Source organism: Anser cygnoides, chromosome 12, assembly GCF_040182565.1.
Source record: "Anser cygnoides isolate HZ-2024a breed goose chromosome 12, Taihu_goose_T2T_genome, whole genome shotgun sequence".
In the NCBI taxonomy this organism is placed as follows: Eukaryota; Metazoa; Chordata; class Aves; order Anseriformes; family Anatidae; genus Anser; species Anser cygnoides.
In genome coordinates this window covers 870,372-894,008 of record NC_089884.1, presented here as the reverse complement: position 1 = coordinate 894,008, position 23,637 = coordinate 870,372, and the positions used below count along the sequence as shown (strand labels likewise).

Genomic DNA, 23,637 nt, shown 5'->3' with positions numbered 1-23,637 from the left:
ATTAAAATATGGTTTTGACACACAAAAGGAGGAGATTGATATAATCTATATTTAGTTCCTTTTTCATATGTTTGATAATGATTGGCTCTGCGGCCTTATCTTTCTGAAAATATTAACTGGTGCTTTCTTCAAAGATATTCTTCCATCTGCAGCTTCTGTTACAACTTGGTACCTCCTTTTCAGTACCTGTATCTATGTATTAGGGCGCAGAAGGAAGAGGTCAGTTTGCTCGGTAGCTTGCCATTGTTTTCCACGCGCAGAAGTGCCGACTGGAGTAGGTCAGGCCCCTGGACAAGTGGCTGCGTGAGCTCTGGGGTGCAGAAGAGCAGGTGCGGGCCGCGGGCTGCTCTTTGCGCGCTGCCCACGAGCTGGGGCCAGGCGGCACCGCGGGCGCTGTCCCAGCGCTCTGACGCTGGGTGTGTTCCAGTGCCAGCACACCCCGGTGTGGGACCAAACCGGTGCTGTGGCTTCCTCCCTCATAACACACCTTTGCTTTTAGACTAGAAAGGAAGACCATGGGATAATTTGTCTGCCAAGTAGACAAGGCACCCAAGCCCTGCTAAATCTGTGTTTTTCATTTTTTTGGTGCTAGATACTTTCTGGATTTATCGTGAACAAGAGGTGGAATTAATGCCCAGGAAGTGATTCTTCTGTCCTGTTACACACTCCTCCAGCTCGGAAGTCCTTCATTTTACGGTAAGAAAACCTTTCTTTTATTTTCCAAGCTGAGTTCTAAGTCCAAGTATTTAGTAATATTTAAATGAAAAATTGACAGCTTTTACATAAAATTCAGCTTTCAGTCAAACACAGTCTGAAGGTGTGCGAATTGCGGCCACAGTGTGAGTTTAAGGCTTTAGTGCCTAGTTCAGTGGTCTCAGAACAGAGTGCAATGTTCAAGCATTTTTAAAGACTATGCCAACAATGATAACTTTACGAGTAAGGATAATCGTCATAGTTTTCCTGGGACAGTTGCAACAGTAAGTGATCTGCCTGTGGTAAAGACCAAAGAAAAAGTAGGTGTGTTCTACCTAAACCTGTTTTTGCAAGAAGAAGCTTTGTTCCAGGTCTCTCACTGTCCTGAAATAGTAATTTCTGAAAATAGGGGATATAAATGCAAATGTACATTTAAAAATATTGAAACAAGTGTGTGCATTAGCTGACTTCTTGCTATTGTATTATTGCTTCTGCAGTAAGTTTGCTTATGATGTAGACAGTATAATTTTATTTTTATGTATTCAAATATGCTATGCTGTGTATAAGAATATAAGATTTTGTCTTCATTACCTAGTACTAAGTATGTTTTGCTTCTCTGCTCTCAGTGCTGTGGTGACCTAGTTGCACAGTTGAATTTTGTTGAAATTAATGCTGGCTAAAATAACCAATAATATTTATCCCCAAATGAGTTTCTTGGGAGGGAAAAACTTAACTTTACGCTAATAGCATAGACAGATTTGTGGAATCACCACAGAAAGTTGTAAATGATGTATGAAATGAAAAATTCCTGTCATGCACAGAACGAGTACAGCCTTTGCGGTCTATGCAGTCACTGCTGTGAGAGGTTATTTGTTCTAATACTATCTCAGATGTGCCAACTTTTAATTTTTAAAAAAACTCTCATGCTTGCATTTGAAAGTACGTCTTTAACAGAAACAAGAAATTGTTAGAAATGATGCTGCATCACTAAATATCCTAAGGAAGTTCGCTAGGTTTTTGTACGGTTCTGTCTGAGCCTGAAGAACGTTACTTTACAGTATTACATATTGATATGGTGGTGGTGAAAATGTCAACTTTCATAAAGTGGAAATTCTAAAAGCTACATGACGGGATTTGAGATCAAAAGTCCAGTGGAGTTGTGTTTGAGGGGGACAGTGGATTTAAGAACTAGAGAGGAGGTGAGACTGGTATTGTTAGTCAGGAGTCCTAGTTTTGTGTGCCATGCATTTGCATAATAGACGCAGAGTAAGATTCCTTGGGCAGTGTCAGAGACAGAACCTTCTTTTTCTGTTTTCCTTCTAAGTCACCCTAACTTTTCTCCTGTATTTATTGACTTATATCTCCTGTAAGAAAATGAGATTTAATTTAAAACTTACAAGCATCCAAAGTAACATTGTCCTAGTAAGTTTTGTATTTGTATTTCCAAGCCTTTGAGTTTGACTACATTTCCTAACATTTGAGTCTGTGTTATTCTGAAGGTGTAATTATGAAAGTTTATCTAAGGAATATGTGCGTAGGAAACTACATACATATAAAACATACAGTTACGTGTACATAGTTTTAGAACTCAGTGCAAGAACTGTGCCTTGATAAGAAGGTGTTGTTCCGATAAAAGTGTTTGGTGTGTTCAGAAAGAGAAAGCTGGAAGTTACTTTGCTTGGAGAAATGTTTTCTCGTGACGTCCTGGAGCCAAAAAATCAAATCCTGCTTAGGCTTTTTTTCTGAAAACATTAGCTTCTGCTTTTTTAAAAATATATGTTAATCTTACCTTCTAGGTACATCTATTTACAGTTCATTATAGGCTTGTGGTTAAAGCAGAAACTATATGAACTATTTTTATCTAAATTAAAAAGAATCCATTAAAATTCTTTAAAACCAGGAGAAATGACAGTCTAATATCAATCAGTTTCACGGTCTCTTCATTAGTGGTCTTACTGGTCATCTGGATGCTGCCTTACTGTTGGGTCTGTTTTCAGTTTTCCTATGAAATATTTCAGATAGTTGTGAAAACCTGCTATGCTTCCCACTTTCACATAGCTTAGCTATGGCAAAAAAATCTAAAAATTTGGCTGTGAGAGTACATCCATGTCAAACACCAAGTGCAGTTGTATTCTTAAAGACAAAACAAACAAAAAAACAAAACCCAAAAAACAACACCCTAATGATGAATGTTGTTTTGCTGGATGGGAACACTCTCCCTCTCTGAAATCTTTGAAAATCTCAAAGATGCAAAAGGGTTTCTGTATCATTTATGATTCATAAGTGGATCAGTGTTATTAAAATCCACAGGAGCCCTTTGTTCATCTAGTCAGTCAAAGAGCTGCCCATCAGTCACTGTTCTGTGCAGGAGCATCCTTCTGCAGGTTTCATCTGTTTTTTCAATAACCCCTTGGTGTAAAAAAAAAAAAATCAACTAATTATGGCACTGAAGTACAAAGATTATTAACTCTAGAAGACTCTTGTGCCTTAGCCTTACAGACATTCCAATTGTGATCTCTTAAGCAAAGGAAGCAGGTTACAGTACCCTTTCTGCACTGAGTATTCGCATATGTGTGTCTCTAGCCCTCTTACCATATAATTTTGTTGTGTTTGTGAATTGCTACTGGTCAGGATTTTTGCCATTAATACTGAAAACAATTAACAATGAAACCAAAGTAATTTAAGTTTCTTAGAAAGGAGAAAATAGTATCTGAAGAAATTGATGCACTTTCACAAATCTTGCTTTGTTATTTATCTTAAAATTCATATTTCTACATTGTGTTTCTGTTCTCTAAAAACATGTAGTACCTAACAGCTTTGCTGCTCTACTGTGTTCATGCAAGCAACCTGGCTAGAAAGAAAAAGAGGTTAAAAGAAGACGGCATATAGATGACTTTTAAAGCCAGCATCTAATTCGTTTGTTTTCATGATAGCCAGTATTGCCCTTTTTTCAGGTAGCATATTACGAAAAAATTTTTCTCAGAAGGAGTGGTTAGGCATTGGGACAGGTTGCCCAGGGAAGTGGGGCAGTCACTGTCCGTAGAGGTGCATAAAGAAAGGGCAGGTGTGGTACTTTGGGACATGATTTAGTGGGCAATATTGGTGGTGGGTGGGTGGTTGGACTAAGTGATCATAGAGGTTTTTTACAACCTTAATGATTCCACGATTCTATGATTTTTCTTAGTTTCTAGAGCCCACCATTAAATGTATGTACTGCAAAAGAGAAGTAAGAGTCACGTGGCAATTACACAGGAGACGGTGGTAAAGTAAGCAGCAATAGCATGAATAAAAGAAAGAATTAGGCTTTTTTTTTCTCTTTCTGAAATTGACACAAATGGCTCTGCTTAGTTACTGCAAAGCATCTAATACTCAATCCTGAACAGGTTTTGACCAAATTTGGTTGTGTACGCTCATCTCTGAGGACCTAATAGCACTAGGAATTGTGATTTTAATTTTCTAGCATGAAAAAGTACTGTCTATAAGGGAAAACTTTTATTCTCAGTGATAGCAAATAGATTGCTTCGTATTACTGTCATTTAGCTGAGCTTCTCAGAAGGTGGTTCGGAACTGCCTATGGCAAAACCGAAATCCTTACATTTGTTTTAACCAAAATGAAAAGATAGAAGTAGTCTACTGCTTAATTTCTGCTTGGATTCAAATGAAGTTTGTACAAGAAGTGTGATGTGAGTAAAGAGTTTTTGTGTGCTGAAAAGAAATTTATCAGACTGGACGGAAGTTACTTTTCCCTCAAAGATCAACTTTTTTTATACTTCTTATTTGTAAGCCTTCTGTGAAAATCACTTGTAGATTTACTGAAATGGGGCTGAAGACCCAGTGCTGTGAGATGCTGATAAGAGTGAAAATTTGGGATATTAAATAGGAAGAACTGGTTGACTCTGAAGTAATGAAAATTAGGTGAAATCTAATAGATTCTAGTACCTTTTGCTGTTGGCTGAAAGTATACCATTGGCTAGGGATGAGGGTGTGTTAGCTGACGGCATGACTGGGAGTCACCAACACGATGTGTTAGTCAACCCTAGGCTGTATGAAGGAAAAGTAATTCCAGAGAGGTCAGCAAAAATACTGGTGCCATTGTGGTAGCAACTGGTAAGAGCTCATCTATTTATGGAGGAAAAATGTAGCAACGTGAAATCAGGACTATCTTCTAGCTGGAGAATCGTGCTCAGAGCATCTCTGCATCTAATCATTTCCCAGGGCTGTAACAATTAGCAGAGACTCAACACTTTTTTTTCCTTAACAAGGAAAGTATGGTAGGTCATTTCTCCTAATGATGCTCTCCGAATGTGTTCAATACAAATGATTTCGTAATCTGACAAATAGGAAGAATAACATGAAGTGTAAGATTATATTTTTTTCTAATGAAACGTGCTTGAGATTCTATTAGGCTGGTAGAAGGTGTACGAAGAAAACAGCTTTTGAACTCTTTACTAAATTGATATACTAATCAGGACAACTTTTCCCAAAAGGAAAGAAGAGTCCCATTTTGCTTGGACTCTTTCCTATTTTCCTTTTTCAGAAACAGAAGATTAGGAGGTCTCTGCACCAATGTGATAAAACGTTCCCACAAAATTGTATTGTATTGTCACCTTGAGTTGTTGGTGAAATGAAGTTGTTCGCTTTCAGTGCTACTTTGTTTTTGACCCCTTTTTGTGAATTCTCTGAGGAAAGAAACATATTCCCATCTTTTATAGTAATCAAATTTATCTGGCATCTCTCAGCCTCTTGCATTACTTATGCTACAGTTGGCCAGCCTTGGGAAGGCTTTAGCAGGTTTATTTATTTATTGTTCTAAAGCGAAGGTTTTTGACTTGAGGTCCCCATATAATCCTAGGGGATTTTAAGAGAAAAACTGGAAGTGCTTTCTGCCATTATTTTTATATAGTAATTATATGTGAAACTATAAAACAAAACAAAGCACACAACAAAAAACCCAAAACCCGAACAAAACCCATGTGTCCACTCCCCCCCTGCCCAAACATTCAGAGAGAGGGGAAAAAACTTCTTTATCTGAGTTGTGCTGTAAACGTTTTCATTCGGCTGTGCGGGGGTCAGAGAAGCTGATGTCACCGCATTTAATTTCAGTGAGGAAGAAATAGAAGTGTTTCATAATTGTTTGTTAATGAAATTTCCTAAACACGCTTAATAGGTTTTAATGTGCCTCTGTTCCGTAAGTTGCATCATAGCCTGTAAATATTAGCTAGCCGGGGCTAGCTGCTATGAGGCTGGAGACACCCTTAGTCCTTCCTGAAGGGAGAGGTGCGGCCAGCCCTGTTCCGCTGGAGCCAGGCAGTTCCTCTAGTTCGCGTGTTCCGTGTCTCGCAGTTGTGAAAAGAGCCTTGTGAAAAAGAGCACTTCATGAAACCTTGCTGGAAATTCAGCATAAGCAAAACTGCCCCGTGCCCTGTTGGTTGGTATCTTGGAATATCAAGATTTGAATGTATAAAGCAGAAAGCTTGAAGTGCCCCATGGCATACAGCAGAGTAAATGGAATCGAAGCGCTGATACAGAGGTGGGTAGTTCTCTGTGTAAAGGTAAAACGGCTGCTTTTGTGGCGGTGATCTGACACTTGGTTCTGCTGAATACACCTGGTGGGGAAGCAGCAGAAAGGAATTGACAGGGTTACGGTGGGAAGGTCTATGTGAGCTGCGCGACACGGGCTTTATTGGCTGCTCCAACAGAGAACTGCTTGCCACGCATCTTCCACAGAAGGCGTGAGATAAGCTACAATTAGATAATTAGTCCTGAAAAGTGTAGTTGTTTAGTAGTTTAATGTTACTGTAAATCTTATTTGTGGAAATACATAGGAGTGCATCCCATTTTGGGTATTTTGGCTCTTTCTCCATGTGCCTACAATCTAAGTGGCTGCTTTTGCACATTGTACAATGAACAGGGCATTTTCAGTCATCACAACTTTGATCTTGATCTTTGCTAGATTTAAAAACCCGCACAGCTTGTCTAAGAAGTCTCAAATATTTAACTCATCTTTGGAACAGTTTGGAAGATATGACCCACAGTACCGGCTGTTATAATCTTGGGTAAAAAAAAAAATAAAAAAGGAACTATGTCTATTATACAACACAGGGTTCACTTAGAAAACATGTTGCAATAATATTAAGTTGAAATGGAAATTGAAGACAGGAGATTCAAATGTAAGACAGGCTGTCAATCAGGAAGTCAGATTGAAGAGTATCAGTTAAAGCTTGAGAATAGTGTGTTAATATTAGTCTTATGCTACAGCTCAGTGTAGCATCACCTTACTTTTTTTTTTTGGTTTAAAATAGATTCTCCAGGCTATTCTTTAAATTAGGTTTAGTCAGAGGTAAATTATCAAAAGGCAAAGAAAAGGTAGAGCTACATAAAAACAAGATTTTTGTTGAATATGCTTAGTCTGTCTTCCCCAAACCCATTTCTTTCACTATAATACCTATAAACCACATTTGACTTTGTAGCAGCTTTTTTTAACTTCTGTTTCTATTGCTGTTTTTCATCAATTTATTTCTGTATTTTAAAAAATGAAATGTTGATTATAAAGGAAATAAAGATGTAATGGGGTATCATCAATTATTTTGCTTTCAAATATGATTTATTTGACTAACAACCTTAAAAGCTTTGACTGATTTAATTTTATTTTATGCTTATGAAATCCACAGAAGGCTGACCTAGCCATCTTCCTCATCTTCTGCTTTGTAAGTCCCAAATGGTGTTCCCCCCCCTGATTCTTTGATCCTATGATTTTTTTTAGAGAAATAAACAGCGATACTAAGAAAATGTTCATAATACATTTTAGATGTACATACCAATGTAGAGGGATTTTTATTGCAGGAGAAAAATCAAATCCTTGTCACCTAAACTGCTAATTATGTTTGATAAATGTATGGTATATATTTAATGCAAAGAGAATTTAGGAAATAATACACCTTGTGTAATTACAGCGACCGAGCTACTTCCATCAATCTAATTTTTCTGATTCAGGTTCATTTGCATTGCATTATTTTTATTAAATGAGCTTTCAATGGAAGTACTGCTCTCTGTCAAGAACAAGCATCAAATACTGAAATATTTCAACCTGCGTAAATGCAGTTTGCACATCACATGCATCATGCATGGCTGCTCCATGGCAGTAGAAATGCATGCACGTTCACAACAGACATGCAAACACGCACAAATGTGGCCATTTCACATAGCTAAATGTAGCGGCTGAAAAGATGTGCCTGTACATAGTAAATTTATGTAACTTCCCATTTTTCTTTGCTTGCCTCTACGTGTAGATATGCTTGGTTGGAACTGCAATAGTGTTTTAATGTCATCCCCAGTACAGTGGAAGAATTTGGTAGAGTGGAGCGGGTTCTGCAACAGCCTTTCATTGGGAAGCTGGTTTTAGTTCAGTATCAGCAGGTCCTAAGAAAAATTGTGCTTCCTCTTGTAGTGCTAGTCAGGAATGGTCTCAGCTGTCCTAACCTGATCTTATCCTCCTGTTCTCATATTTTCCAAGTAGTAATCCAATCATGTTCTGAGCACTTACAGTGAAATTGTGTGGGTTATTGTGTCTGTGTTAAAGGAATTTGCCCAGACAACAGAGGAGGCTGTTCCCTCTCTCATATAGAGTTAAATACTTTTGTGATTGGGACAGGTGGGAAGAGAGGAAAAAAAGGGACTCGGTTACAGGTGTGTGTAAGTTTCTGCATGAGAAATGGAATTTTTGTGTTTCTACCCATGAATGCAAATTGTGCAACTTCACACAGTCTGCTACCTTTCTGATAGTTTTCCTCTAAACAAGAGCTGATCGTTCTGTTCCTCCCATTCACTTTTGACACAAAACTGCTGCTGCTGATCCAACACGAGACGCTTGTGATCTTAATTAGTATCCCAGTAGTATCCCAGAAATGGGGTAACTGTGCAGAGATAACTATCGTATCTTTCTCCTCCTGTTCTTTTATATCTTCGCACGTTTTCTGTCCTTTCCATCTGTGCAGTACTTTCGTGCTGTCACTGTTTTTCACCATAATGCAGTGTTGGAAATCTCTTATCTTTTATTTAGTGAAAAAATAGGCTCTTCTCCTTCCTTTTCATTTTCCCCTGCCAACCAATTACTAAACTTCAACTTTAAAAAAAGACCCCTCCCCCTTCCATATAGACCATATATATGTGAGTGTATTTGTGTGCATTATATATAGATACACCTATGCGTGTGTATATATATATATCAAAGTAAAATTTGGGAAATGCATTTCTAGTGACAATACTACTAACTGTTAGTGCATATGTAGTCATACGTTCTAGGGAAGATGAATACAAATTTAGGTTACTGTATATACAGTTTTATTTAATAATTTTCTTATTGTTCCCTGCTCTCTTCTGTGGCTAATTTTGCCTTTGCTCTTAGAGAGTGGACTTGTTCTTAAAAAGAGAACCTTGATATTACATTAATAATTTAAAGGATGAGAGTTGAAATAATTCAGAGCAAACAACATATTTCCAAACATGAATCCTTTAATGCAGCATCCAGAATTGTTCTCTGCTGTCAGTGTATGTGAAAGTGCTGAGACACCCTATGCAGCCATGCAGTGTCTTCCATATGTTTTTTCTTTTAAATTGAGGTTGTTTTTAGGCATCTGCCTTTTGTGTTTTACACATTTTAGGTTCACTTCTAAATATTTGCACTCATATTTATAATACATTAATTTGTTAGTTGCATTAGGAAATGGTATTTTATAAAGAAATAAAATGTTTTTAAATGTCTGTAAGAGAAGCTTGCAAATTGCACTTGATAGCAGAAGGTAGACAGGGGATGCTTACGGAGAAAGGTGAGATAGTCTATCAATTGTCTTTATTTCTGGTGTCTCCCAGCCATAGTTCGTAAGCATATAAACTTTGGAACAGTACAAAACATGTCCTTTGTTGTAGCTGTAGCACACAGACAAGGAATTACTTAAAGGGGGAAAGTAACAAGAAATGTTTTAGCTGGTCAGAGGCCTCCTAGCTGGAGACTGCTTATACCATGTTCTGCATCATTATCTGTTGTTCAAATTTAGTTTGTGCTCCTAAAGGCAGAAGCTTCTAAACCTTCAGTCTTTAAATACTACCTAGCTTCCTATGTATGGTAGTAATTTTTGTTGATGAGCCTAAATTTTCAAAAAGACCACAATAGAATTGCCACTGATAGTTAGGTGAAGGAAAGAACGTGAGGTGGTTCATTTTGGCACCACGAGTCTTGTGGTACAGTACCGGTATTTGGCTGGGAGAGAGAAAGAATTGTGGAACAAGAAACACAAGAGAAGTAGGGAAAAAAATGGGTGAAGAGGGAGAATGCAAAGCAGCAGCATTTGGGAAATGAGTGTCCGCTGACGACATAGCTGGAGGCTATTTAAGAAAATCAAACTTACCTTTGAAATATTTGAAGCACTTGCAGTTGTCAAGATGCTCAGGGAAGTGTTTTAAGTATGCCTACATTTAAAGAAAATTAAAAGAAACTACTAATACAGTATGTCAGCTGAAAGACCAGCAGTGAGCTGTCAGCTTGTGGCAGTCCTGCAGCGGGATGCAGGTCTGAGAAGAAATGCAGAGACTGCACGGGGGAAGGCTGCGGGCCGTGGTTGTGTTGCTCTCCTTGAAAATAAATCAGTACATCTTTGTATCTGCAAATAACACTTTTCTGAAGGTTGCACTTAGTTACACCTACCATATCAGTGTAATAGGTTAAAATCCTGCTTTGCCCTGAATCAAAGAAATGTTGATAATATAGAAAATTTACGACTCTTCCTTGTCCTAGAAATCATTGTGACTTCTCTCAGTTACTTACTTTAAATGGGGCTCTCCAAAAGAAGAAACCTTTCCTTTAGTAGTACCAAAACCACTCAGGAGTCTTGCGCACTATGGTATTAACAGCCATTAAAGGATTGCACAGCATTTGAGAATTTTTTTACAAAGTGCCTGTCGTCTGTCATTCGGAAATGCACAGGAGAATAAGAATAAAATTTGGTGTTTTAATTTGCCAATTAACTTTGTTATCATCCAAACAGATCTGTAAATAAAGTAAATCTTGTAAATTCTTAGTACTACCTTGATTATACATTCTTCTCAGACTTGACCCTTTTCAATGGAGAAAAGTAAAACAGTTTATTTTTTCAGCATAGTTGTGCTCAGTTATAGATTTGTTAAAGTTTCCACAGTTTCCTTTAATAAGGATACTGACTACAGCTTTGATTACTTCAAGGTAAGTGGAGGATATCCCATATAATTTCACTTAATGTAATGATTAGTGTTAATAGATAAATGCTTTTTTTCTCCTTAAAATAATTGCATTCATTAAGTACAATACATTGGCAAGAAAGCTGTGAACTGATTGTAAACTGTGAGGTCCTGGGACTAGTTAAAAATAATTCATCAGCTCCCTGTTTCTGTGTACCATGTGCATTAATTCTGTGGAAAACAAACAAAAAGTAAATAATTTCCATTAGTCTAATGGAAATAATGGGGTAACGGCACAGTTTGTCTGGTGTGTAATAATTGTTTTATTTGGAGAATAAAATACTAGGATACTGTAAAGAACTATATATGGTTACTACTAGTGTAAACCACGATATTTATTAAAATAAGCGTTTTTCAGTTCTAAATAGTCACCAGTAATTAAAATTAATGTTAAAATTATTGCAACAATTATTGTGTTTTTTGTATGTTTGTTTTTTATGCTTAAAACACAATAATTTGCAGTAGAAGATAAAATGCGGAAAATAATTCCTTGTCCCGGTCAGATGGCCTATAACTGTTTGAAATTTTCAGAGTTCTTAATAGCTTACAACACTTTTGCTAGCATGCATATTTGGCCATAAAATCATTACAGTTCCACTCAGCAACCTAATATATTCTCTCAGTGGTAATTAGAGTGCAAGTGTTTCAGTTCCCTACTGCATCAAACCAAGAAAGAGCGCTCTGCGAACTTGTCCTTGGCAGAGGGCTGCTCCAGATATTTCACGGGAACATGTAAGAAACTCTATAAAATGCAACTAATGGATTATTTCATTGATTATAGATTTTAAGGCCAGAAGGGAGTATTAAATCATATTATGTCCTGTATAACATATGCTATTAAAATTAGCCTACTTAATTCTGTATTAAGCCTATAAACTTGTGTTTAAACAGAGTATATACTGTACTGTTTCAATTTGCCTTCATATGGGTATTTCAAGGCAAGAAGATTCTGTCATTTCCTTACTACTCAGTCAAATATTAAATTGTACACCTTTTTGTTTGCAGTTGCTTAGCTTCAGCTTCCAGATGTTGGTCCTTGTTCTGGACCTTTTTGACAAGATAGAGACTTACTACCCAATACTTGCTTTACATGGAGATACCTTTATACCTCTATTTTTTTTACTTTAAGTTTTGGGTGTACATTTAAAATGTGATCTGGTGATTTCATTGAATTATTTGAATTTTACTGTGAATTTTTGATTTTATTGTACTAGTTGAAATTTTGAACTGTACGGTATTTCTATTTACAACAGCAAATGGAAGATATCAATTATATGTTATTAGGCTTCTACTTAAATTAGCTTATTGAGCAATTAACAAGTGTGTTAGGAGGTGATTTAACAAATGGATTAATCACTGTTAACTGCTGGTGTAGAGTCCAGAAGGCTAAAGGCACCTCAGATTACTTCTGCTGGTGTACGTTGTTCATGTGTATGCTTCTGATTAATAAATTACTTGAGCAAATTCTTTCATAAAATCATGTGTGAGAAAGTGTGAACAGTTGTCTTACGGTTGTTTGTTTACTTTGACCAGAAGTTGTATATCTGGCAAGAACTCCAGCTTCTTTCAATCCAATTTTTCAGGTTGATTAACTCTAGGTTTTACCCAGCCGATCACTAAGAAAGTAGTGTTGATTATAACCTGAATACACTATGGATTGTTTTTTATTTGCTTGTTTTGTACTAATCCGCAGTTTAGAGAAATGAAAATTCTAAATGTCATAAAATTGCAGCTCTGTAAACATAATTGATATTGCCTTATAAATTAAAAGCTTTTATAACAGCTCTTATCTGACATAACAATTTAATGTCTGTATTCTGGCAAACTTTATTTCATATCTATCTCTCTATATAAATTAACTGAAAATCCCTCTGAACTGTGTTGTTGGCTTTGGTACAGGGCATGAAATAATTTTTCCATCTTACCCCACCGTTCTCCGAAGGTCAGACTTTAAATTGGGCTGTTACTGTCTTGCTGCAGAGTTTCCAAGCTACGTTAATTTTTGGTCTGCCATTGATGGATGGAGCAGTTTGAATTCTGACATGCAGCAGCCTGACTGGAATGACCTGCAGAGGCAGATGTCAGCCTGTTATTTCATGCCCGTTTGTCAGAAAGAAAAAACAGTGCTTTTTTTTTTGAAGCAGTTCTTTTATACATATAGAGAGTACTTGTAGGTAGATGTGCTTTTTGATATACATACATATAGAGAGCCCTATAAAAATCATATCTATATTTCTCATTTGTGGAAGACCTGTTTCGGTATCTTGAGTATTTGTTGGTGACCACGGATAGCACTGATGATTAACGTTATTTTTGAGAGCAAAAAAAGGTAATATCAATTAAATTACAGTTACAAACGAATTTTCTTTGTGATCCTATTGTAAATTCATACTATACCAGAAACATTTTATGGCTTTGCCTTTGCAGTTTTCTCTGTGCATGCTTATTGGGTGCGCAGGAATACTCTTTTCATGTTAGAACAAAACTTTAATCCAAAAATGAACACAGGGAGGGGATTTTTTCATTAAAACATAGAAATCAATGTAATGGACTAATGCAGGCAGCAAGAGCTGAAGTTTTACACATGAGACATATTACTCTTTGCTCAGGACAAGCAATTTGGTTGATACGAGTGGAAAAAATGGAAATAGTTAAAGAATAGAGCATCACTTTAACATTCACGGTACTGAACAGATTTTAGCAAAGCCTTAGAGTGGCTGTCTTCCCTTTCTGCCTCTGGAATACACGCCGGCTGGTCCTGACCAAATTGAGCCCTAAGTTAACAGTGTCAGAAGCACTGTCCTTTAGGCTTTTCTAGGGGTGATGTCATAAAAATTGAAAGAAATGGAAAGAATGAATTCTGGGGTGATACTGTGACCTTAAAGGAATGAATAGAGCTAATTTTGATAGGATCAGAATTTTATCTTGTGATCCTTTTCGTTTTGATCATTCCCCAGTTTGGATACTTTCTTTAATACTAAGCTCTGCGGTGTTAATTTTAAAACTAATTCTTTGTTCCTAAAGTTTGCAGGTCATTGGGAAAATACATCTAGCTAGGGAAAAGAGATGCAACAGAATTCACATTCATGGCCTGGTTGGAATTAAGTCAGGGTTAACACGTTAAGCACAAAAGTATGAAACAGTTGCAGTGCAAATTTGCAGATAATCCAAAAATTAATATCAAATAACAATGGGTGCAGGTCCATTTTGATACCAAATAATATCCAAATAATTTTAAAGGTCATTTTTATCATTAATGTACATTTTAACATTGGATAATGTGAAGTTACTCCTTCCTTTTAAACAAACCAACCAACTAAAAAAAAAAAACCAACAACCCAAACAACTACAATAACAAAAAATCAAACCACAAAAATAGAAGACAAAGCCTAAGTTGTGATTGCAAGGTGTTGAACTACAATCAGGAAAGCATCAAAAAAAAGCCTCTGAAGAAGACCGAGTGATTAGGACAGATTAATAGTGAACAGAAGAATCTAGTGTCATGCTGTAGTTAAAGGAGCAGTTGTAATCCTTGGTTCTATAAAAAGGCTAATATCCAGTAGGAAAATGGAAAAAACCTTGTGTATAATATCAATAAATACAGGTTGTATGTTTTTTTTAGCAGAATGTGTAGACAACTGTTAAAACAGACTAGCTAAAGATCGTGTGGATTCCCTGTCACTGAATGCCTTCATTTCAAGTCTTTCCCTTGTAACGTAATTGCTGAAGTAGAAGTATGGGCTCGATGCAGAAATTATTACATGAGTTTCTCTGTCCAAAATTATGTACAAGATAACATTATAACAGTTGATTTTCTCTGAAGAAACTAGGAGTCTTTAATTTCTCGTGTCTTTTAAAACAGGTAGTAAAGATGACAAATTCTGCCGATATAGCATTGGGTCAATGCAGACAGAAATCCACAAAATAAAAAAATCACAAATTTTTAGAAATGTTAATAACAGTGGGGTGGTAGTTGTGCTTCCTAGTAAGTGCTCAGTATAAGACTTAGGAAGTAATAAATAGCTGCTTGTTCTAAAAGTGTTGCTGAAAAATATACAGGATGAGTTATTAAAAAAAAAAAAGTACTGATTCCGTTGTTCGCTGCTTGAAAGGGGAAGTCTTTCCCCCCCATCCATGTACTTTAGGATTCTTCTAAGATCTCAGACTGTGGAACTGACAGTGTGTTCTAGCCAATGCAGTGCAATTTTACATGGGCAGTTCACTAAAATGCTAGGAATTTGGTAAAAAATGTAGCATGGGAGATATTGTAGTGCAATGGCAAGAGCTTAACAAACAGTTTTGCTTATTGCTGGAAATTTTTCCAGTTGGTGAATCCTCTGAAAGTTTACAGTCGAGGTGTGAACCCCCACATTGCAAACCTCAGACCACTGACCAGAGGCTTTTTTTAAAACTGCTTTTCATATTCCTGTTACTAATGGTTTGTTCTCCCTTGTGGGTCCACAGACCGAAGGCTGAAACAACTGTGTAGACACAACAGTTAGCAGCAATGAAACAGCGCACCTTTACTTGTCTTCTCTTGTCGAGACAAAGAAACGTCAGAAAATCTTGCTTGGTCATTCTCATGACGTCGCTTATTCTCTTCCACCAATTATATGTTGTCTCTTGTTCCAACATCTTATCTCAGTTTACATAGCTTCCTTAGAAAGATACTTTGGGGGAAATTAAACGTGAAAATACTGGCAGTTAGCTCCCTTTTTTGTTATGGCAGAAAAAAATTATTCCTTTTAGAGTTCTTTGCTTCTTACCTGGGAAAACCACTCAAAGTTTCTTGAAGAAATAGTGAATTGAAAGTAAAAATTGCATGTACTATTTTATTGCTATAATTTGTATGGATCTGGATGTTTATAAATTATTTTAAAGTATTTTTAAAGAAGAATTTTGCAGATGAGGGTTTGATAAGCAAGGTCTGGGTAGCTCAGTGCTTTTTAGCTTTGCCATTGGAGAGGCACCTGTCACTGGTCTTGCACTGTGTAGCTGAAACAGGGTTGACTCTGTTTTTCCTACTGCTTTTCCATTTACACATAATTACCTCAAAATGATGCTGGATGCTGAAGCCCATTAGTTTACAAGATCTGCTTCCAAGTGTTACAGATTATCAGGACAGGAGTGTCGTTTTCCAGTTTCAGAATTCATTAATACAGACTTACAAAACCCCTTTACGATGTTGTTCTTCCCTTTTCCACTGAACGTCCTAGGATGCAGGCCTTCTCACTTCAACAGGCTCATTGTAAACTGATCTGTTAAGGTAATCACTTGGGTGCTAAAGGACTAAAAAATGTTTGACATTGCTTGATGACATCTCCCCTGTTGGTCTTTGGAATGACAAAAGGAAATCAGTTAAAATTCTCTTTATTAGGTTACTGCTATAACCAGCTGTTGTGGTTTCAAACATACTCTATGATTTGTCTTTGCTCTCTGGCTGCATATAGAAGCCAATTACTTTTTACAGATTATTATTATTATTATTTTTAAGTTCAAAGCCAGAAACTAAATATGACTATGCTACTTGAAATGCCAGTTATAATTACCTTGGTAGAAATAATCGTGTGTGTTGGGGGGGAGGTTGCCTTCTGTTAATGGACTAATTTACATTCTTGGTTTGAAATAAGGTCCTGCATCCTTCCTGCATCCTTGTTTCTGGGTTTGTCATGTTGGTCAGTTAGAAATTATACCTCTGTTTCTAACTGAAGATCGTAATAGTGTCATAATACAGTCTACAGCAATTCTTATGTTAGGAGATTTAGTGATCTCCTGCAGAGCACGATGAAAGGACTTTCTGTAAGCAACTACTACTAGCTTTGGTCTGCACTGGTTTGCAGTGAGGGTACCAACAAATTTTAACTGCAGTCCTCAAGTAATCAGTGCTCTTAGAATATGCCACGTCAAATGCTGCTACCTATCTGCCTGTTGCTATTTCTCATCCTTTCTGTCCCCGTCTCTTCTCTGTACGTGCAAGGCAAGGACAGATACATTCTTCCTACATCTGCTACTGAATTTTTTCAGTAATGATAACATGATAGCGTAACCAGAGTGTATATTGTTCTTTCAATGGTCAATATTTATATAAGCCCATTGTCAATGATAAATAAAATACAATACCAAGGAGCACATGGCAAACTGGGATGACAATTCCTTTGCTGAGTTTTCTTGATACAAAACTTGACAAACATCTCATCGTTTGGTTAATGTAGTGTTGCAACTTCAGAGCCATGCTGAAGCACATACATTGTCACAAGATTATTGTATTCCCACTCCCCATTTCATTAAAAATGTACTGACCTGTACTAACTACCTGATACTTTGCTGGAGCATCTGCTGTAAAGCTATGCAGACCTGAGTTTCTGTGAGACCGTGCCACAGGATTCTCTTGCATTGGCAGGTCAATGTTTGTGAGGTTTGACAGTCATCTTCATTAAGATAGGTTTTGTGCATCAACTTTTTATGTTACCACTATGAAGAAAAGATTAGTTTTCTCACGTTGATATCAGAGTGGTGAGAAGGTGCCTGAAGGTAAATTCATTAATTAAGTGGCCCACCATGCTCATAGGGTTTTAATTGGTGGCCCAGTTTGTTCCAATAAATTAGCGATAGCATACATAAATCCAGTAACTGGTAAAACTTCTTCATAGGTGATGCCAACTTAGGATCCGCAAAGGTCTAGATAAAAGCTCAATAGTTGATTATATTATCAATTATCTTATCTTATTGATTGTATATTATTGATTAGTATATTAGTGATTAAATAGTAATTGGATCCTTACTGACAAGTTCATATGAATCTTGGGGTAGCTTCAGCATTCAAACCAGATTATTTCAACTAGCACAAAACAATGACATTTCTGAAAGTTGATTCAATGTAGAAACTACAGGCTGTTCCACATTCCCATGATTTAGGACAAGAAATGTTCTTGGCCTTTGAAAGATGAAATTTAAGCTTTAAGACCTAGAAATTCAACTTTATAATGAAAGATGAGCACCAAAAACCACAAAGTAGTGTTAGGAGAAGAACAGAAACTAACTCCTGAATCTGAGACTGGTAGAATGGTGAGGAATAATTAATTCTTCAGGCGTCATCCATTACTAAACGTATTCTTTCAGCTGACCTGAGAATTGTCTTCCAGTGGAAATTGTACAATTACCTATGGAGTAAATGGTCTAGCATACAATGATATGTCAAAATGCGCCTCAAGATGTATGTCAGCACTTTTGTGCAGAAGAGGGAAATGAATCAGAGGCATGCCTGCGCTGTTCTCCCTGTGCTGGCACTTCTGGAGTCCCATTTCATCTGCTGCAGTTACTGTGAAGTTTGTGAAAAATTGTTAGGGCTTTTTTCTCCCATTTTTCTACTTCTGTAATTTAATATTTTTAATGAAGTAATCAAATCCAAAATTTTCTTACAAATCTTTGATCTTTTTCAGAATCAATTTTCAAAACATTTTTTCTATGAAAATGGCATTCTCATGTGAGGCACAAGTATTGAAATACTCAGTATATAAGAACTCAAACTTTTAAAATACCCTTTCTATTAATTTCATTTTCATGGGAGTGCTTTTAGCTCTGTTCCAGACAATAACACTACAAATTGCTGGGCATCAACTAGCTGGTTTTTGTATATAAACTTAGTAGAATCACAAAATATCTTAGCTGGGAATGAAATACCAACATGTTTGATGTTTACAGACATTTTTTTTTGAGAGTGAGCATAACACTCTTCTGGTTTTACAGCACAGCTTTACAGTTAGGAAGGTCCAGTTGCTGTCTGTAACATTTTCATGCTGTTAAGATCCTATACTCTTCTAAACAAACGAAATGAATTTTCAATGTGCTGATTTCAGAACCATGGATTATGACCAGTCTGAAGTGGACTCAAAATCCAAACACAACGTTCAGTATGATTTAGGTATTACAGCCAAAATGTTACAGCAATCGGGATGGAATCGGGATGGTGTGTGCTGTTAGTAGGAAAGTTCAGTGTGATTTCTGTGCGTTGCTGTACGCAGATGTGTTGCAGGTTCTGACACACAACCACGACCAAGAACAATTTTTAAGCACTGCTGACAAAATTTTGCAAGTGCTGGGCCACTGACTAAGAGCCGTAGGCTGGCAGCGCCTGGCGGCTGTGAGCGGTCTGCAGGGAATTTGGTCTGCGGGCTGGGTCCTCAGGGGCACAGCACTGATGCAGTGCCCGCACAAGCTCCAGAATCTGTCCATAGGCTTCAGAAGTACACGAAAGAGAACTTGAACGCAGTGCAACATTCTCTGTGAGTTCTTTTTCCACATCCCGTTGCAAAATATCGGCAAGGTGAGGGACTGCTTACACCCGGTGACAAAGTCTGGTTGTGGACTTCCGTAGTGCAGCCTGGTGTGCTACTCAGAGGAAAGCTTTCATTCGAGGTCATGAGGACAGCTAACTACTGCCTCAGCTGGGAGAGCAGCAAGGCACAACTGTTGTCAGAGCTGGCAGGGGACTGTACGCCACGTCACCACAAAGCTGGAGTTGAACTTGTCCCCAGGGAATCAACTGGATTCACAAACCAGTGCTGCTTTGGATTCTGTGTTACTCAGGCCCTTGACTGTCTCCTGTAGCTTAAAGTCTGTGAATGGTAGCATATGAGTGACCGCATGCATGGCTTCACTTCTGCGTGGCTGCAGATGTGGTCTGACATGATCCAGCAAAATTCTAGTCAACTTGTGCACCTTGGCTCTTCTGCTTGGTTTGTATTTTTTTTCCCCTTTATTTTCAGTTTCCCTTCCCTTATACCACTCAGCTCCTGTTGCTCAAAGAAATAATATTAATTTCTTCTTCTTACCTCCGTTTTCCTTCCTGGATAGATTTAAATAATAGCAAGGCTCCTGTTTAAAATGATAAAATCCAGGAAATTAAAAGTTAAGCCCTTCACTGTCCTTAACTCGGTGTCTCTGCTTTCCCCCTCTCAACAGCGGTGTAAATTGAGGATGAAGCCTCAGCCTGAACTTTCAATTTCCTGGCTGTTGTCAGCTTGTATCACAATGCTGCCATTATACAATTTTCCTTTCTGGAAAGGATTTGTACACGATACATCTTAGAAAACTACAGAATAGCCAGGAGCAGAAATTAAATATTCTGCAAAGGTCCATATCGGTCTAAAATTACCTCAATGTTTTGTTGAACGAGTGACAAAATTTAGATTCTGAAATATTATTAGTAAAATGCTCATCACTTGCGATGGATTTATTTAAAATTACAGCTTATGATTTCATTTGTGTGGGTATTTTTGCCTCATGTTGCCTTTCCCTTTCTTGTTGAAGAAAGGACCTGACTTACTCCGGGCTTGCCCGGACCTAACACTGCTGAGGGAGTGGCAGAAGAGTGCTAGGAAGGATGGTAGTGCTACAAATACGCTCAAGGTAACTTCTAAAAAGGGATACTGGGATAGCAGCAAAAATTAGGAAGTGAAAGGTGCGAGAGTAAAGGTCAGGTTTAAGACTAGTTAATTTGTCACTGCAGAAATGAAACTAAACATTTTATGAAAGCTTACAAAACACTGGAATTACACTTTTTCACTAGATGGAGGTTGTTGCCCAATGTAGCCTTTGTATGGCAAACTTGCACTTCAGCTGCATACCTTGGTTTCTGTTAAAGTCTGCCACATCTCTCCTCTATTACTGCTGCCCAGATTCTCCCGGTCTGGAGGAGGAAAAATTACATCTTTTTCTTTAAATTGTTTTAAATTCATTGCCTTATGTGCAACTTTCAGTAAGATGTGATAGATGAGCTATTTATATATATATATATATATATGTATAAATTCATATTTTTTCCCAATTTTTACCTTTATTTGGTTAGTATCTTCCCCCCCTTTTTTTTTAGTGGTCAGGCTTGTGGCAGGTTTATCTTTCTTTATTGCTTTAAAAAATGGGGTGCCTTTATTTTTATTAATCTCAAAATATCTTGAATGAATTTCAGATTTATATGTAGAAGTCTTACAATTTGTGGAATGAATCATAAACACCAGTAATGCAATTTTAAAGAAATGTTTTCTCGTATAAGAAGTAAACTCTTTGAGTCTGGGTATTTAGCTTACCTGCTCTGACTGAAGGTGCTGGTAATACCTTTCTGTATTCTGTTTGTTGTTCTAACAGCACGGAGATAGACAAGGAAGGAGCAGAGAAAACTTAAGATATTTTTCTGGATGTTTACTTCTTTGTGGGTGTTTAGTGTTTGTAGAGGTGTCTGAGTACCTCGTGTAGTTGCAAACAAATGCACAGATAAGCACAACCAATGTTATATTCACTGACAGCAAGTGGGATAGAAAGATTTAAATATATATTGATTTCTCATGACACTGATTTTTCTTTTGTGGTATGTATGCTATCTAAAATCCAGCTAACAAATATATGTCTGTCTATATGTGGTAATGACAGCAATAGCCATTGCTATCTATTCTAATGGCATTTTTACTGACTATAAACAGGGATAACTGTGATATTTCTTGTGTTCTTAATGTTGAGGAAAAGCTACAGATGTTGGTGTGGTTTTTTTTCTGTTTGTTTTGGTAATACTGTAATGCTGTAAATCTGCCCTTTCAGATTTTAGTCACAGATTCTACTCCAGAATTTGAACCCCTGTTGTTATTTTATGGTGATCCCACTGGAAAACAACAAAAATGAAACAGTCTAAGCAATTCACAGCCTAATTTTTATGTCCCTTCAAATATTAAGACATGTTCTGTACTGCCTTATCTTTTCTGTTGCTTTTTTCTGTTTGACAAAATTTAGGATCAAATAACATTCTGTTAATTTCAGGAATAGTGTCGAATAAACCTACGCTTCAGAAAAAGGCAAATAAGATCTAAGCATTGCTAAGTAGCTGGGGGGCATGACTGCTGTTCTTTAATTTTCTGGCAACCCTAACTTCAGAAGTTAAATATACATTTCGTGTTTTAACTTCCTATTAGAACATTTTCATGCAACTTTAGATGTGAATTCTGTATGCAGCCCAACTGTTGAGATCCAGAACAAGGAAAAAAAAATGGTGAAGATCCAACTAAGGAAAAATACTAAAGCAAATATTAAAATTTCTTCAGTGTTTGCTATAAAAATAAAAGAAATGTGTACATGTATAGAGCACTGGGTGTAGACTGAGAGGACGTGAGGTCTGATTCTGCCTCTGCTGTTGGCCAGCCACATTACCTTGTGCAAATCATTTCACCGCCTTACACCTCATGAGATACAGGATAATTGTAAAGCAGGATAATTGTACTGATGTCCTTTGTGAAGTATTTTGTGATACAATTCTGAAAAGTGATGCCTAAAAGTGACGTGTGAATGTTAGCAGAGACATGGTCTTGCTCTTTGCTGAAAGTGTCGTGTTGCCAAGCCAAGCAGCGAACACCAGACCTGCCCTGCTGCTTTTCTCAGTGTGCCTTCCAAAACCACTTGTATTTTCAGTGAATGGGAATCCATGTTATTCAGTGGGACACGTGGGCGTCCCAGTTTCTAGGATTAGGTCCCAATGATGATGAGGTTTTGGTGACAACTCAGAGTATGCCTCTTTGTGCAACAAAGACATGCGAATTGGACTGGAGAGCATGAATATCGCACAACGCCTTGGTGCTAGGAAACAGCGAGTTTGTAAGAAGACGTGCGGCCACAGCCAGAGGTGTCTGACCGTGCCCTTCTGTAAAACTGGATCAGGTTTTCCCCCAGCAGTGGAGAAATGCTTGTGCATATACAAATGTGATAGCAGACTGCAGTATTTGCAGATTATATATTTTTTATTGGGGACTATTTATCTTAATTTCATATAATATGTTGTAGTTTCTATAGTTCTTTTTTCATATCAATTTATGCTCATTTTTCTGGATTCCATTTCCTCCCCTGTCCAGTATCTGAACTTGTGGCAGCTGTAGTTTTCCTTTTTTTCATGTTTTTTTCATATTTTCTTATTGCCCTAGAAAAATGCAAGCCTTTTTTGTATTAAGCTTGCACAGTGAAATTTCAATTGATAGCTGAAAATAGCCCTAGCTGCTTGAAGAAGTGGAGGGTATTTTTGCTTTTTTCTTTTTTGTTCTCTGAATCTCACCTGCATGAGTCATGTATGAGCATTGTTTAAAATTTACTGAAACCACATTATAATTGATAATGGTATTTTAGCAGCATCCAGCACCATCCTGTGTGGTGCAAAGTGAACCATTGTAGGAGTTGAGCTAAAAATATTGCATTAGCACTTAGAGAAAATGAAATTTTTATACTTGATTTGCTCATGGTCATATGGTTGCAACTAAACACAATTTGAACTGTCACTTCACTGCAGAGAAAAATATGCAATTTTGGAATATTTTAAATGAGCTTGATATTAGATTCTATAACTCAGAATGACACAGGAAATAGTGTTTGCAACATGATTGGTTCATTACTATTTGGTAATTGCAGTCCATCATTTTAAAGGGGAAACTAAAACACAAACAAATGATCTCGGCATTCAGCAGTCTCTGTAGCTGAGTTGTCATTTTGGGGATGGTTTTAGAAGATACAAGTTGTATATGTTTGGAGGCTTATATTTTTCCCTCCCCTTTATCATTTCAGGAGAGTGATTTTCATCATAAACTAACATGTCAGCCAAAGCATCTACATTCAAAAAAAAAAATTATTTCAGTTTTCCACATGCACATT

At 37.2% G+C, this 23,637-nt stretch overlaps 1 protein-coding gene across 1 annotated transcript in view; it reads left to right on the top strand.

The window, feature by feature from the left end:
- The window catches only part of ZFHX3 (zinc finger homeobox 3), a 543,893-nt gene that overhangs the window by 121,712 nt on the left and 398,544 nt on the right, over positions 1–23,637 (top strand). Inside the window, exon 3 of the mRNA XM_067004579.1 lies at positions 593–696. The gene's annotated coding sequence lies outside the window, so the exon portion shown is untranslated. The remainder of the gene's footprint in view (positions 1–592; positions 697–23,637) is intronic.